Source organism: Dasypus novemcinctus, chromosome 30, assembly GCF_030445035.2.
Source record: "Dasypus novemcinctus isolate mDasNov1 chromosome 30, mDasNov1.1.hap2, whole genome shotgun sequence".
Taxonomy (NCBI): domain Eukaryota; kingdom Metazoa; phylum Chordata; class Mammalia; order Cingulata; family Dasypodidae; genus Dasypus; species Dasypus novemcinctus.
The window spans coordinates 10,841,227-10,859,031 of record NC_080702.1 but is presented as its reverse complement, the minus strand read 5'-3'; the positions used below and the strand labels follow the sequence as shown (position 1 = coordinate 10,859,031).

Sequence of the window (17,805 nt, the reverse complement as noted above, 5' to 3'; positions counted from 1 at the left end):
AAATACATCAGAATGTATACCTTGATTACATTCTGTCATTTGTATATGTGAGTGTGTTTTTGTGTTTGTGAGAGCTTGTATGTATGTGCATACACTTGTCTATTGTCCTTTCCCCAGGACCACTAAGCAGAACTGTTTCTTCTTTCTGAATTTGTATGCATGTATTCAACCAATAATATGCACACGTATAAGTCTCCATTACTCCCCTACTATTACTCTGATCACTTAATCAACAGCACCGTCACCACATCAATTAACTACCATATCTATGGTTGCTAGTGTCACTATCAAAATCACTGTCTCAGTTTTCTAAAAGCTTCTGAAAGCAATATAGCAGAAATGGGTTTGCTTTTAAAATGGACATTTTTTAAATTACAAGTTTACAGCTCTGAGGCTATGAAAATCCAAATTAAGGCTTCATCAGGAGACGCTTTTCTCTCTGAAGACCGGCTTTATTGATCTGGCAGAGCACATGGCAAGGCACAGGGCAGCATCTGCCGCAATCTCCCTCCTTCTCTGGGCTTCTTTGCCTTCAGCTTCCTGCTCTGTGGTTTTCTCTCTGCTTCTGTGTTCAATTAACTTCAGCTTCTGACTTCTGGGGCTTTCTCAGGTTCTGGGGTTGCTCTTTGTGTTTATCTCATACTCATTCTGTTCATAGAGGACTCTAGTAAGAGGAGTAACACCCAGCCTGGGCCAGGCCTCATTGAAGTAAGTTTATCAAAAGGCCATTAACTGGAGATTCCTAATCAAAAGGCCCCACCTACAACAAGTTCACACCCACAGGAATGGATTAGCCCTAAGGATGTGGTTTTCTGAGGTCCATAAAAACCACAAACTACTACAAAACCACCAAATTATACTTTCACTATTTATTCATGAATCTTAAAAATAAGATGTATTTGAATCCAGTTTGACTATATTATTATAATATGACACAATATGAAGTTTTAGTATAGATATACCCCCAATTATTATATCATCTTTTGGACTCATTCTCTAACAGGCTGTGAATTCCAAGTCTGGAATGATTCTCAAAGACTCCCTCACTTGGCACTTCATCACTTTCAGGAAGTCACAGCCCTTAGCCAGGGTGTCCTTCAGCGCATCTTTCATGGTTTTTATTCTATAGTCTGAAAAGAAGGGATTCAGGAGAGGTGTGTTGACACTGTGGAGGATAAAGAGGATCATGTTTAGGAGTTGGCTTCTCTTCTACCAGGGCTGGACATTCACAGATGGAGCTTCCATAGCCCGTGGGGACCACAGTGAAATGAGAGTCACAGATGGCAAAGTCTTCTCAATGACCTTGCCCTGAAGGTATATTCAGGATTGTGGAGATGATATAATCTAAGAGACCACTATGAGTGAGAGGAGCTGATGAGCAGGATAAGGGAGCTGAGGAAATCCAATAGCTAAATGACAGGTATGTCAGCCCAGTCCAAGTGGAGAAGGAGGGCACTGTTACAGAAAAAATAATCAATTTCACTGAGGCCACAATATGGCAGTCCCGCCTTAAGGATGGTGGAAGTGAGCCTGTGGAGAAACCTGCCTACCCAGGAGAGTATTACAAGATGAACACAGAATGAGCTGGTTATCATCAGAGGGTACTGAAGAAGACTACAAAATGCAACGTAGTGATCGTGATTGCAAAAAGGATGAACTTAAGGCATCCAGAGAGGAATTAGAAATAAAACTGAGTAAAGCATTCACTAACTGAAATGTTCTTCTCTAACAGGAAACCTGATATTATCTTGGAATAACACATTTGATAGTTGATATTTCATTGAAAGAGAGATTGCTAAAAAAGAAAGACATGGGTGAGTGGAGCCTATAATCCAAAAGAATCAGGGAAATGATGAGGATGTTTCCAAGGACAGTCACCAAAAAAGCCAACGAAAAAATGTCAAAGAGGAGGTTCCCAATAATTCCGGTGGCAGGTGTCCAGATAAGAATAATTTCTCTCACCTTGATCCAATTGTCTTTATCCATTCTAGGTGTGGAAGCTTTTCTCTTTCTTTTTTTTTTTAAGATTTATTTATTTTATTTCTTTTCCCTCCCCCCCCCCCCCCCACAGTTGTCTGTTCTCTGTGTCCATTTGCTGTGTGTTCTTGTTTTTGTCTGCTTCTGTTGTTGTCAGCGGCAGGGGAATCTGTGTTTCTTTTTGTTGCGTCATCTTGTTGTGTGTGTGGTGCCATTCTTGGGCAGGCTGCACTTTCTTTCACGCTGGGTGGCTCTCCTTACGGGGTATACTCCTTGCCCATGGGGCTCTCCTATGCGGGGACACCCCTGCGTGGCATGACACGGCACTCCTTGTGTGCATCAGCACTGTGCATGGGCCAGTTGCACAGGGGTCAAGGAGGCCAGGGGTTTGAACCACGGACATCCCATGTGGTAGATGGATGCCCTAACCACTTGGCCAAGTCCACTTCCCCAAGCTTTTCTCTTGAGAGAGAAAAGAAAGCATAAAAAAGTCAAGAGCCTCCAATCATCAAAGAAGAATCTTCTTAGATAAGAGGAGTTAGGTAAGTTTATTTATTCTTCCATTTCTAGGAAAATTGAGCTATTTGATTGAAAAATATAGATGGATTTATATTTTTATAAATTCCAAATAAGAATAGGTGAAAAGTAATGTCCCTAATATTTAGATATATAAAAATGATATTATTATACAATATTGAATGACTCCAGTCCTTCTTAAGTGTTACTTAGGGAAGTGGATGAGAGAAGGACTAGGGGAAGAGAAAAAGAGAGAGGGAAGGGGCAGAAAGGGATAGAGTTTGATTGATGTATTAAAGGAGGTATGATGGTTAGGCTCATGTGTCACCTTGGCCAGGGGATGGTGTCCAGTTATTTGGTCAAGCAGGCGCTGACTTGATTGTTACTGTGAGGACATGTTGTGGACTGAAATCATCAGTAATTTGATTGAATCTGTGGCTGATTACATCTCTAATCCATTGAGGAGATTGCCTTCATCCATGAGAGAAGTCTCATCCAGTCAGTTGAAGACTTTAAAGGAGAAGTGTGGATTTCAGGAGTCAGAAGTGAGAATTTCCATCTGTACTTCAGCTAGGCAGCTTCTCCTGGAGAATTCATCAAAGACCTTCATCAGAGTTCCTGACTTGCTACCTGCCCTAGAATTTGGAATTGTGCATCCCCATAGTTAAGTGAGGCAATCTTTATAAGACTCTCATAATATTTGCAGATATCTTCTGTTGGTTCTCTTTCCTTTGAGAGCCCTGGCTAATATATATGGATGCATGGAATAAACAGAAGTCATAAGGCCTTTGATTGGGTCTTAAAGAAATTGATGAAATACGGATACTAGAGAGATAAATCAATGGGTTAATTTCAGAAAGTGAAATTATGTTATTAAATCACTAATATATTATCCTTATTAGTTTCTTTTAAATTTAATGCTTTCATTGTCTCTTCTTTAATGTGTACCCATTTGTGCTTGTGAACTGCGAATAAAACTGAAATCTGCATGTGCTACCGGTTCCCTCCTCAGATCCAAGTATCTTCAGAGATGAGATCCTGGGAGAGTGAGGGAAGGTCTCCATGATATACAGGAAGCTTGGCAGGGGGCTGACAAGCTCAGGCTACTCCTGAACACTTTAGCACATCCTTCTCCCAGTTCTGGGTTCCAATTCCATTTTCTCTTCTGCCCCATTCAGAGGGATGAGCTGCAGGCTCCGTAGCTGCTACTGTGCCCCTGGCTCATCTCAGGCTCCAAGCTTCAGGGATCTTTGTGCTGGCTCTGTGGGCAGCAGAGGCTCCAGCAGCTGCTCCAGGCAGGCAGTGCCTTGCAAAGAGAAGATATTTTGATGGCACAAATGTGCCCCAGGGCCCCGACACTGGTATCCTCTCTGGTATGTGATCTCCCCTAAGGGCCAGCTGAGGAAAGGAGGACAGGGAGGATGAGGGAGAGGAGGAAGAAGGTTTTTTCCCCCTCATTATTGTTGTTGTTTGTATATAGCATTAAATTTCTCATAGTGTCACTGGATTTTATTTAGGTTTTTTGACTGAGCTGGAGAAATGAATTTCAAGAGCACAACAGGTGAGTTAGGCAAGTAATTTATTCAGGCAGGGAGGGATGAGAAACGGGAGAAAGTAATAGATCAGGAGTCCCAGGTAGAGAGGAAGGGATTGAAAAGTGATAAAGTGTGCTGATTTACAGGCTACAATTCCTCATTATAGGTTATAAATCCCCAGGTTTACTTGCATGGCCACACGGCAGAGGAAAAACAGTCCTTTGTGCAGAGGGCAGGAACAGGTCCAGAGGTGAGAGAATGCATGAGAGAGAGAGAGCCTGGGCTCTGTGCCTGCCTTTTTGAACTGTTAATTATTCCACCCCTTTGGGAATGGAAGGGGAGGGGTTCCAGCTTTTGCTGTTTTGATTGATTACTCCACCCATCAATCCCCATGGGGGCCCAATGACAAAGTCCTTGGGGAACATGTGGGGCTTCTCTTGGCTTCCAGAAGAAGTCTTTGTCTGAATGGCAGAATCTTGGGGGAGGGGGGTCTTCCCACAGCCATCTTGGGGGTTATTGATGTCCACATGGACTCTGCCAGGTTCCAGATCTATCTAATGATTCCCTGTCTTACTAAATGGCTTCATTCTCCCCTCAGAGAATTTGCTCCTTTAATTTTAAAGGGGTGCTGAAGGGAGATGATCATTTTTCTGTAGCTACTTCCTGCTGGTTAGGGGCAGTAGGCCCTACCTGACAAGATATAAAATCCTCTCGCTCTTCTATCTCTTTTGGAGGAAGATGGATCTGGCAATCTGGGCAAAGCTGGATGAAGTTCCTATATGGTTAACTGGATGTTGATTCTAGAAGAAAAAGACTTACTTAGAATTTCAAACCTATTCCTGTGAGTGTGAGATCCTCTCAGTTTGAGTACATCACTGAGGTATGACTCAGGCTGTCTCCACCCTCTTGCTGGGTCTTACATAAAAGGAGACACCCAGGAAAAGGGAGCTCCACCAGGACTTTGAACATGTTCAATAATTAGTAGTAAGATTGTGACAATGTTCTTTCATAATCTGTAATGAACGTCTCATGACAATGCAAGGTGTTGGTGGAGGGTTGATGTGTGGGTCCTCTGTATAAGGTTATGCATGTTTGCTTTGTAAGTCCACATCTTTTACTATATACTTATTGTTTTCATATGTTCATATATAATTGATGTAATGATAATAATAATTATAGGGTGGGTTGGGGGAAATACTTTTGACAATGCTCTTTAATTTTTAGTTTATAATGTTTAACAACAATGCAAGGTATTGGTGGTAGGTTGTTATGAGAGTCCTGTATTACAGCATGTATGTTTGTTTTGTAAGTCCACAACTATTGCTGCACACATATTGTTTATGTATGTTTGTTTATGTGTGAGTGACATACTTCAATGAATTTTTTTTTTTTTAAGTACAGCGTCTTCATCCCTGTTCACCCTTCCCCGCCCACGGTCCCCATCCCCCTGCCGCCGCTGCCCAGACAGGAGAGGGCTGGATGATCAGAGGAGAAATCAAGAGGGGCTGAGCTCGCCGGGGAAGGAGCGGGAAGGCGAGCAGTGGAAGCCGAGAGCCACCGCCCCCTTGGCAGCGTTGGCAGGGAGACAGCAGCTGAGAGGGTGGGCGGAGGGCTGGTGGGCGTGTTGTGTGTGTGTTTGTGTGAGAGTGTGTCTGAGCAGGGATCAGGCTGGGTGGGAGACCAGGCGGGGCGCTCCAGGGCCCTCCGAGGAGCCTTCCCCCGGCGCCCCGCATCTCCCCTGCTGGCGCCCACACAATAAACATTTATTTTTTAAACAGAATACTAGAAACTGTACTAGAGGGCTTTCTGTTTTAAATTCTGCTACACTGTGTAGATGCATATCTTTAAAAAGAAAATTCGAACAAAACCACATCCCTCTTACAAAAGACTTTACTTCTCTTTTACCTAATGAATAATATCTAAATAAGTTCTACTGACATTTAAGGTCTCTGGAAACTTGACTCAACTTACCTATAATTACCATTTCCTGTTATTTTATGTAGTCCATATATGCAATATTGCTCTCTAAATTTATTTGCTTTTTAAATTTTTCCTTAGAGAAGTTATGAGTTTACAAAACAGCCATGCACAAAATACAGGGATCCTATTACCACTCTGCCACCAACACCTTACATTGGTGTGGATTTTTGTTTCAACTTATGGCCGGATATTTCTACAATTGTACTATTAACTAGAGTCCATTGTTTAACATAGGATTAACTGTGTAGTATAGTTCCAAGGATTTTTAAAAATTTTATCCTATTATATATGCAATCTAACATTTCTCCTTTTACTCACATTCAGATATGAATTTCAGTGGTGTTAATTGCATATTGTGCTACCATCAACACAACCCAATACCAAAACCTTTCCATGATTCCATATAGGAACCCAGTACACTTTAAACTTTAACTTTCCATTAGCTATCCCTACCTCCTCCCCTAATAACCTATACTCTAGGTTCTGATTCTAAGAGTTTTCTTTTTATTTCTAAATAATTGAAATAATTTCTAATTATTTCAAATCACTGAGTTATATGCTTATTTTTTTTCTCCCTGTGCTACCTTATAATGTAACCTCCATTTCTGGGCCATGCAATTCTTTAGGCCTGGACGTTTAACTCTGCATCTCTTTAAGAGCAAGTTGTCATGTCTGTCACCCTCGAACTAATTTTGAACCTGTCATTCCATAGGTTCCTCAGCCTCCTCTGCATTCTCCTAATGCATTGCAGGCACAAAGGTGATCGTGAACACTCTGATGTCTTTCATCATTGTGTCTACCTAATCCACCTATCCATTTGCTAGCTTTTGTTAAAGCACTGTATTTCTCTATAGTTGAAACAATTTCTACAAAATGCCATCACCTTTCCATTGAAAAAGTTAATATTTATGAAAATGTGGGGAAAACCTCAATCTTTGTACATTCTAATGTTACAATCACTATGAACTTTAGTTTTGTCCTCAAGGTAGATGGAAAACCTATGGCCAATAGCCTGTGTTCATGCGATAATCAAAGATATCACACAGTGGTATTCTCCACTTTGGCCTTTTCTCTTCACCTATTTCCAAAGTTGGGTCTTAATTGTCATGGATTTGACATAAATCCCTGAGGTTAATACATTTTATGGCTTCATCTTTCAGGAGTGAATGATCAAAATGAGAGTAATGCAGTGGCCTAATGAGAGTGCCCTCCCTGGAGTCATTCTGTTAGGATTTTCAGACAAGCCTCAGATGGAGCTGGTTGTCTTTGGAATAATTTTGTTCCTTTCCCTCATGACCCTTCTAGGCAACACTATTATCATTTTAGTGTCCATCTTGGACTCTAAACTCCACACTCCTATGTACTTTTTCCTCTCCCATCTCTACTTCCTGGACCTCTATTTGACCAGCAGTAGCATTCCCCAGCTTCTAGTCAACCCTGTGTGGTTCAGATAAGTCCATCACATCTGGACGCTGCATGATTCAACTCTATGTCTCCCTTGCACTGGGCTCCAGTGAGTGTGATGTCCTATGATCACTGTGTTGCTGTTTGCCATCCTCTACATTATGTCATGCATCCTCGGCTCTGCCATGTCTTGATCTCTATGCTCTGGTTCCATAGGATACCTTCCACATTGATTCAGTCCACACTCACCCTTCAACTGCCCTTTTGTGGTCATTGCCAGGTGATCATTTCTTCTGTGAGATCCCTGTGCTCATCACGTTGGCATGTGTGGACACCACATTCAACCAGGCTGAGCTCTTTGGGCTGGTGTATTGTTCCTGGTGGTGCCTTTGTCACTCATCCTAACCTCCTATGGGTACACTGCTCAAGCAGTTTTGAAGACCAAGTCAGCCATTGGAAGACTTAAAGAATTTGGAACTTGCTTTTCCCACCTGATGGTGGTCATCGTCTTCTATGGAACCTTTATCTTCATGTATCTGCAGCAAGCCAGGAGTAGATGCAAAGACCAGGGAAAGTTTGTTTTCCTCTTCTACACCATGGTGACCCCCACACTTAACCCACTCACTTGTACCCTAAGGAACAAGGAAGTAAAGGCAGCACTGAGAAAAATTCTTGAGAAACTCGATGATCAAGTGGAACATGATTATCAAGAAATCTTTAGGAGAGGCTTACTAAGGATGAATCATTTAATGAATAGTGACTCAATAAACAATTTGGTTCTGTTCATAACACTATCAATGGGATTCAGTAAAAGAGATTAACTTATAACTTGAATTTCAGAGTCAGAACAATTTGAGTTTGAGTGCCTATTTGACCACATAAGAACTGTGGAACTTGGCCAACTTGCACAACCATTACATTATCTCTAAATTAGGTTATATACTAGGACCTGAAATGGAACAGATGCAATTAAAACAGATCACTGTTGTAAGGATTTACTATTTTTAAAGCTTGGTGTTATAAAGTTTATTCTACTTAATAGTCATAGCCATACATTAGATGACTCATAAAAATTATTATTGAATTATTATAAAACTATTACAACTTTTCTTTTGCAAAGACCAAAGTATTTTGGTCAGTTGCTCAGGACAGAAAGAGCAAGCCCTAAACTTCTGTGACATTTTTCTATCAACTATGGATTGTTGAGCCCCTCACTTCCCCTCTGTAAACCTTGTTACACTCTGGGTTCATCTGTAGTGCTGCACCCCACCTCCAGTCCTGTATTATAAGTTTCTGATTTCTTTTGCATTTCTCCCCTCACTAGGTTTTTGAGAACAGCAAGTATATTATGATTTAATCAAAGTTTAAAATAAAACCATTATATATAACTTTACAATGTCTCCTAGCTTTCTTTCTAAGCCCAGAACTTTTCCATTCAAAACTTCATGTTAAATTATGTATTTCTCTCTAACTAGGTGCTTTTTCCCATTAAAATTTTATTGAAGTATATTAGTCATACATGAACATACATAAACAATAAATGTATAGTATAAGTTGTGAACTTACAAAGTAAGTATGCATAACATCATACAGGGTGCCCATACATCACTCCACCACCTATATCTTGCATTGTTGTGAAACATTTGTAACAAATTATGAAAGAGCCTCATCAGTGTATTACTGTTATACTAACTATTGTACATAGCTACATTTGGTGTATTTTTCCACCAACCCACCATATTTTTTTCATAAACCATACAATTTATTAAAGTGTACATCAGTGGTATTTGGTATAATCACAGTTATGCATTTATCACTTCAATTAATATTAGAACATTTTCATTACTGAAAAAAAAAAGAAAAAATCAACAAAAAAAGACCAGTATAATCCCCATATGCTTGCATTATAAGTCCTATGATGCGCTTTCACCATTATAATTCATTTCCAAATATTTACAAATTTTTAAACAAATTCTGCAAAATTAAACTTCAGTTTTCCATGCTGTAACCCCATTTTATTTTCTGATGACATATTCAAGCTATTAACTTCATGATTTTGCTCATCATATTTAGTTCATAATAATGAAATCATGCAATATTTCTTCTTTTGTGCCTGGCTTCCTTCACTCAACATAATGTCCTATAGGTTCATCCATATTGTCATGCTTCAGGACTTCATTACTTTTGACTGCTGAATAATATTCCATTGTGTGTATATACCACAGTTTATCCATTTATCAGTTGATGAACATGGGGACTGAATCCATCTTTTAGTAATTGTGAATAATGTCACTAAGTACATCAGTGTGCAGATGTCTGTTCATGTCACTGCTTTCCATTCTTCTGGGTTATATACCTAGTAGTGATATAGGAACCACCAAACAAACTCCCACAGTTGCTGTACTATCCTGCATTACCACTAACAGTGAATAAGCACTCCTACCACTCTACATTCCTCTCCAACATCTTTAGATTCCTGTTTTGTTAGTAGTGGCCATTCTAGAAGGTGTGAAATGAAATCTCATTGTAGCTTTGATTTGCATTTCCTTGATAGCCAGTGAGGTTGAACAGTTTTTCATATGTTTTTACACCATTAGTATTTCTTCTTATAAAATAGTGTCTATTCAGTTTTTTTGCCCATTTTTTAATCGGGTCATCTATCTTTTTGTTGCTGAGTTGTAGGATCTCTTTATATAATGGATATTAGACTCTTGCCTGATGTGATTTCCAAATATTTTCTCCCATTGAGTAGGCTGCCTTTTTACTCTATTCACAAAGTCCTTTTTTGGAGGAGAAATGTTTAATTTTGAGGAGGTCCCATTTATCTATATTTTCCTTTTTTGCTTATGCTTTGGGAGTAAGGTTTAAGAGAACCCCATCTTCTACAAGATCTTGTAGATGTTGCCCTACATTACATTCTAGGAGTTTTATTGCCTTGTCTTTTATGTTTAGGTCTTTGGTCCATTTGGAGTTGATTTTTGTATAGGGGGTGAGATAGGACCTGTCATTCATTCTTTTGTTTAGGGATATCCAGTTCTCCCAGCACCAGTTTTTGAAGAGACTGTTCTGGTCAAGAAAATGGGATTTTGTAGGTTATCAAAAATCATTTGACCTTACAGGAGGGTCTATTTCTGAACTCTCAATTTCCTTCCATTGATTAATATATCTATCTTTATTCCAAAACCCTGCTGTTTTAACTATGTATCTATGTAATACACTTCAAGATCAGAAGGCATGAGTCTTCTGACTTTGCTCTTCTTTCAAGGATGTTTTTGTTCAGGATAACTTTCCCTTTTAAATAAATTCATAAGTGACTTTTCTATATCTGTAAAGTGAGTTGTTGGAATTTTGGTTGATAATGCATTGAATCTATAAATGAGTTTGGGTAGTATTGACATCTTCACAATGTTTAGTCTTCCAGTGCATGGACACATAATGTACTTCCATTTGTTTGAGTCTTCTTTGATTTCTTTTAGCAGTGTTTTGTAGTTTTCTGAATAAAGATCCTTTACATTCTTGGTTAAATTAACTTCTAGATATTTGAACCTGTTTTTGTTTTGTTAATACAATTTTTTTCTTGATTTCCTTGTCAGCTTGCTCATTACTAGTACCTAGAAATATCATCTTCTTTTTTTCCTATTGATCTTTTATTCTGTCACTTTGTTGAACTCATTTTTTAGCTGTAATAGCTTTGCTGTAGAGATTTCAGAATTTTCTAAATATAAGATCATGTCATCTGGGAATAGTGAGAGTTTTACTCCCTCTTTTCCAATTTGGATGACTTTTCTTTCTTGCCTAATTGCTCTAGCTAGAACTTCTATCACAATATTGAATAATAGTGGTGACAGTGGTCATCCTTATCTTGTTCCTGAGAGAGAAAGGTTTCAACCTCTCCCCATTGAGTGGGATGTTGGCTGTGGTATATTCATATATGCCCTTGATTGTTCCAGGAACTTTCCTTCTATAACTATCTTTTAAATTGTTTTTATTAAGAAAGAAAGCTATATTTTGTCATATGATTTTTCTGTGTCAATTGAGACGATCATTTTCCCCCTTCAATTTGTTAATATGATGTATTTGATTTTCTTTGGCTAAAGCACACTTGCATATGAGGAATAAAACCCACTTGATCATGGAGTATAGTTCTTTTAATATGTTTTTGGATTCTATTTACAAGTATTTTGTTGATAGTTTTTGCATCTATGCTTATTAGAGAGATTAGTCTGTGTCGCAGTGTGGGCTCGCCCGGAGGGCCGCTGCAGGGGCGGTGTGGGCTCGGGCGGAGGGCTGCAACACACGGAGGGGCCTTCCGAGAAGGCGCTCCGGGGCCGGCAAGGTGCGGAGGACGCGCGGTAGGAAGAAGACTACCGAGACCAGGATCTGTGCGCAAGTCTGATTTATTCAGGAAGTACAGCAGTTAATATAGGGCGAAGATGGGGGAGGGGCAGGGGGCGTGGCTGGGGGGCGGCAGACGGCTGAAAGTTTCGTGCAGGGGTGCATCACTGGTTGCGGGCAGAAGACGGGGTAGCCAGGGTTCTCGGCGGCAGCGAGGCGGAGCTGTCATGGCGGGGAGGTGGCCCTCGGGGGAGAGGCGGGGTTAGGCCACCGAGGGGGAAGCGGGTGCAGCTGGGCAGAGGGGCGGGCAGTACGCCCAAACCCCAAGCGGAGGGCTTAACGCCCGTTCCCGCCACCCGGGTCCGACTTGCACCGGGGCCTGGAGACGAGCCGACCCTTGCTGTCGCCGCGCTCCCACACGGTGCCACCCTACAAGTCTGTAATTTTCTTTTCTTGTATATTTATCTGACTTTGGTATTAGAGTGATGTTGGCTTCATAAAATGTGTTGGGTAATTGTTTCCCTCCTTTTCAATGTTTAGTGAAATTTAAGCAGAATTGGAATTAATTCTTCTCAAATAGATGGTTCAATTCACCTGTAAAGCATATGGTCTTGGACTTTTCTTTGATGGAAGAATTTTGATAACATTTGATTCAATCTGTTTATTTTTGATTGGTTTGTTGTGTTCCTGTGTTTCTTGTAGAGTCAATGTATGTTGTCTGTGCATTTCTAGGAATTGTTCATTGCATCTAGGTTGTCTAATTTCTTGGCATACAGTTTCTCATAATATCTATTCGTGGTCTTTCTTATAACTGTGGGGTCAGTCTATGCCCCCCCCTTCATTCCTGATTTTATTTACATCTTCTCTCTTTTTTTCTTTGTTAGTATAGATAAGGGTTTGTCAATTTTATTGATCTTCTCAAAGAGCCAGCTTTTGATTTTGTTAAATTTTTCCTATTATCTTTTTTTCTCTATTTATTTTTGCTCTAATCTGTATTTTTTTAACTCTCATTTGATTTGGGATTGGTTTCCTGTACTTTTTCTAGTTTCTCCATGTGTTCATTTTGATTTTAAACTTTTCTTCTTTTTTAATGAGTTGTTTCAAGTCCTGCATGTCATCTGGAGATTTGCTTTGTTCCTTTGCTTTAGTCATATCTTCCTTTTTCTTAGTATTGCTTGTAATGTTTTGCTGATGATTAGGAATCTGATTATGAGGCTGAGTTTACTCTGATGTTCAGTTTCTCTCTTGCCAAGAGATTTACTGTTAAGTAGCTGTGTGCTCCCACTGTTCTTTGATTCTTGGTTCAAATTCTTCTAGATATTTAGGACTACCCCTGTTTAACTGCTCAAACCAGGGCTAAGGACTCAGTAATGGGGTGAAAGTCAGTTGCCAAGGGCCTTGGCGGGCGGCTTGTAAAAGCAGGTGATTGCCTCCTTTGTGTTTTTAGTGTTATTTTTTCCCTCATTTTCATGCACTTTTCTGGTCTTTCAGCAGATGGCGCTCTTTGGCAGACCTTTTAGTTTAGACCCCAGATGCTAGGGTGAATGCGTTCATTGAATCCCCCAGGGCTGACGTTGCAGAAACAACATTCTCAGGGTATATGTGAATGTGGTTAATAGGGGAACCTCTAGTTCATATGTAAAATATTAGAATAAAAATTAAACGATAAAATGTAGGACTGTATGACACAGTGAATGAATCCTATTTGTAAATGATGGAATATAGTTAATATTATAATTATTAAAATGTTCTTTCAGGAATTATAACAAATATACTGCACTAATGCAAGATGTTAATAGTAGGATGAGAGAAGGAAACTGTATTTTATATATTTTACATATGATAGTTCCATAAACCTACTTTTCTAACAAAAGTTATTAATAAAAATATCATGATAGAAAAGAATTCAATGTAACTGTAATTACAATCAATATAAACAACCTAAAATTTGCAGTCAAAGATAATGATTATCAAATTGAATTAAACAAAATGCACAGTATTCCATTCACTAGAGACTTACCTAAAGCAAAAGAAGGTTGAAGATAAAAGAATGGAAAACCAGAACAGTCAAATACACATCATTAAAGCACTTGCCTCCCAAGAGCCAGAGAGCAGCTCTCTCCTTAAAAAAGAGAGAAATAAAGAAAAATCCTAAGATAAGGTGATCCCTGACTCTTTAGGGGCAGAAGGATTCATAAAGTTTAGGGTGCCTCTTGTTGGGGAAACCAGAGTAGCAATGAGCTACTGAACTTTGTGTCTTAAACTCCACTGGGCTCTTTCAGGTCTCTTCAAATGCCTCCTTCACTTTCTGCACAACTGCATTAGCAGCAACTGATTTCTAAAAAATATAAGTAAATGAAAACAAAACAAGGAAAATATTGCCATAGAGTATCCATCCCTAGATACACCCCCCACACACACATTCACAGGCATCTAGTCAGTTAAGAAATTTAATGCCTATTTTCTTTCTTTTGAGAAAAAAAGGAAATTAGTTTCCAAGACTATCAATTAATAGCATCCTTTTATTTTCTGTAAGGATGATTTTGCATTCCTTGAAGTTTGTACATTAATTTTACTAATTTAAATATGAGGTTTTGAGAAGGAACAAAGGACATTGAGTCTCATAATGGAGTCTGTGTCTTAAACAAGTTTGGGGTTACATATTTATGCTTACAAAATTACCTATACACCTATAAAAGAAGATCCTTCATTTTATGAGGTATGATAGTGTTTCAATTCATACTTTGAATTGCAAAAATTCTGTTTATAAACAACTTGCCAAGACCCCAGAAACTGCATAAAACAAGGCATACCTGTATTCCTGTCTTGAGGCTGTCCAACTCTCAGCTTTAAGAATCCTTAATTAGACCGTTCCCTGCACTGAACTGGACCTACCAGCTGTCAGATTACAGAGCCAGCTCTAACAGGAAGTTACACACCATGGACGACTGCTTTAGGGGCCAGCGACCTCCTAGCACTTGAACAGCTCAATGGGCCCCAGCAGCGAGGCCAGGCAGAGCTCCACTCCACTGAGGCAGACGGAGTTTCTGTGTGTGCTGAACGCCACTGCTTCACGTCCCACAGGATGCTTACTTATTCCTAAACAGCTCTGCAGAAGTTTTAAGAAGAGAGCACCACTCATCTATGAGTAAAAATACCCTTAAAACAAAAGTCTCTGCTTGGCATAGTATTTATTTCTAAACCCCAGCCAGTGTCCTACTTAGTCAATCAAAATTCTACACAATAAAATTTCAGGGCAACCAAGGCATTTGGAAGTTCCCTTGGAGTTTACAACCATATTTGGCCGCATGTATTCACTATATAGGAACTGAAGCTTAAAACATAGCATAATATGAAAAACATAGGTGCTTTTAAGGGGGACAATGGCTTGCTTAACTCACTGGTTCAGCAGAGGGAATTCAGTCTTCAAAGAATGTTTTGAAATTCTCAAATTTGAAATAATTTTTTCTGATTCACCTTTTATTTAATTAGAGAAAAGAGAGGGAAGTAATGTTTATTGAACAACCCCTATTTGCCAAGGACTGTTAGCCACTTAACATTCATTTCTACATTTAATAAATGTCCCCAACCTTATGAAGGAGGTATTAGTCTCATTTTCCAAATGAAGAAACTGAGGCTCAGAAGGTTTAAGTGATTTCTCTGAGGTGACAGGGCTTCTTATAGACCTGGGATTAAAACCCTTTCCTCCGATTACTACCAGTCACTAACTGGTGATGCAACTAGAAAGAGACCTTTAATAAAAGGGTCAACTCAGACCAGCAGAATATCTCAGCCTACATAGTGGATCAAGTGTTAAAAACTGCTTTTTGACCTTGAGTAAACGGGGGAAATGGCAAAGACAAATGAGTTTATATGGCTAAGAGTCTTCCAAAAAGAGTTGGCAGGTCATCAGAGGGGTCACGCTTACGCACGCCTCAGCAGGACCCCAGAGAGAGCCAAAGTAGATACAACCCTGGGTGCTGGTTCTCCTGAAGGCTATGGAGGTCCACAGGGTATATGGTCATGGCAGATGGACTTGGAGTTCTGTGCCATGTTGGAGGGCCCTACTTTGGAATTTGTGCTTCTGAATGGGATGGAGTTGAACTCAGATGTGACCTTCCTACACCACCTCTTGTCACTTTTACTGAACCTGTGGTTGGTGCTAGGGATGGTGCATACTCAGGGGACTTGAATCTCTGGACTGCCCATGTGCCAGCTGGGCCCTGAGCCTCAGCAGAGTGGCAACTCCTACTCTCTGGTTCATTGGACTTACCCAGGTCAGCTAACAGGGTGATGAAGATGGTCAAACACCACACCAGGGAATCAAGAGTGCCAACAACCGCAGGCAGAGGAATTGCCTCCATCATCCATGTGGAATCTAAGCCCCCTCTTTTTTTTTTTTTTTTTAACATACATTCTGATTTATTTTTTACATTAGTGCAGTCTGGGTACTTTTAACTTTACAGATTAATTTAAAAAGTGACAGAATAGATTCTTTAATTCTTAAATCCACTCCTCCTTATGACAATAAAGGAAAAGAGAAATATTCTTGACTCACATGTTATAGGATCTGTTTTTCTAAATTACACCTAAAGTTTAATAGAGGAGGATAACCAACAATCATTTAAATACAAAACTGGGCAACAACAGCCCAGCAGGTTATTTTTAGCTTCTACATTAGTGGACTGGGGTTTTAAATTCGTATGATCCAACAGCCTCTAAGGAATGTTTAAGCAGGCATTTTAATTCTGAGTACTGGGTTTTCAATTGTGCACACTAATTTTGTTAAGCAGATATTAAGCAAACATCAATGATTATAAGACAAAAATTTAATGAAAATTTGTTACTGGGTATATAATAATCCATTGGGCTAAATAGTTTACATGGGACTATATAGAAATTTAAAACAGAAGCAGATGTAAATGCTACATATTATTATCATCAGATTCATCTTCTTCCTTCAGAGATTCCTTAGCATATTTCTCTGCTTCTTCCCTTATATCTTTTGGAACAATTTCATGTCTTCCTTTAGTTAATTCACTAACCCAGCTGAGCTCTAGTTCAAATGCTTTATCTTTAACTTCATCACGGCCTATGTAAACTATTTTTGCAACTTCTTTAACAACATCATGACAGGTCATTTCTTTCATCTGAAGCTTTTCAATTTCTGTCTTTGCAGCTTGCCTGGCTTTACCAATGGCACAGCCCCAATAACCATATGAAACACCCGATGGATCAACCATGTAGAGTTGTGCACCATCATTCACACTGTAAGACACTGACATGAAACTGCATCCAAAAGGTCTAACAGCACTGTACAGTGTATAGGCATGAACATACATGGCCACTCTGTCTGCAAGATGTTTGAGTGGAATGTTATAGCCAAAGTTAGATCTAAAGTTGGAAGCTTCTTCTCTTGCTATATCTGCTAAAAAACGAGCATCTGCCAACAAACCTGCCACTGCCATTCCAACATGCCAATCAACATTAAAAAGCCCTTTGTTGGAACCTTCTTCATAAAGTTTAGAAAGGACTAATTTTTCTACTCCGAAGACAACATCATCTTTACATCTGATTCCAATAGCTGTACTACTATTTTCCACAGCCTTCATAGCATATTCAACTTGAAAAACTCTCCCATCAGGAGAGAATGTAGAGGCCGACAAGTCATACCCAGTGCCGATGGAGCTCATTGTGTTAAAACCACTGGGCTGTGTAGGGACTCCAGGCCCAAAATGCTTCCACTACCCTAAGCCCCCTCCTGATCTAGAGGTGGAGGGGACATCACCATCCCAGGGACCGCAGAATGGAGGAATAAAATATGGACTAGAGTGGACTTACTGATATTATACTATAAAACTATTGTGACTACTAATAGAAGACATTTTAGCATTGAGGTGGAGAAAGTAGCCACAGTAGTTGCTGAGGGCAGGGAGGTGTAGAAGAGCTGTGATGTGGGGGCATTTTTGGGATTTTGAGTTGCCTTAATGATATTGCAGGGTCAGATGCTGGACCTTATATATCCTGCCATAACCCACTGAATGTACTGGGGGAGAGT

General features: G+C 39.7%; 1 pseudogene; it reads right to left on the bottom strand.

Annotated features, from left to right (window-relative positions):
• Positions 1-16,556: 16,556 nt before the first annotated feature.
• On the bottom strand, positions 16,557-17,477 carry LOC131276936 (proteasome subunit alpha type-3 pseudogene; annotated as a pseudogene).
• Positions 17,478-17,805: the final 328 nt, after the last annotated feature.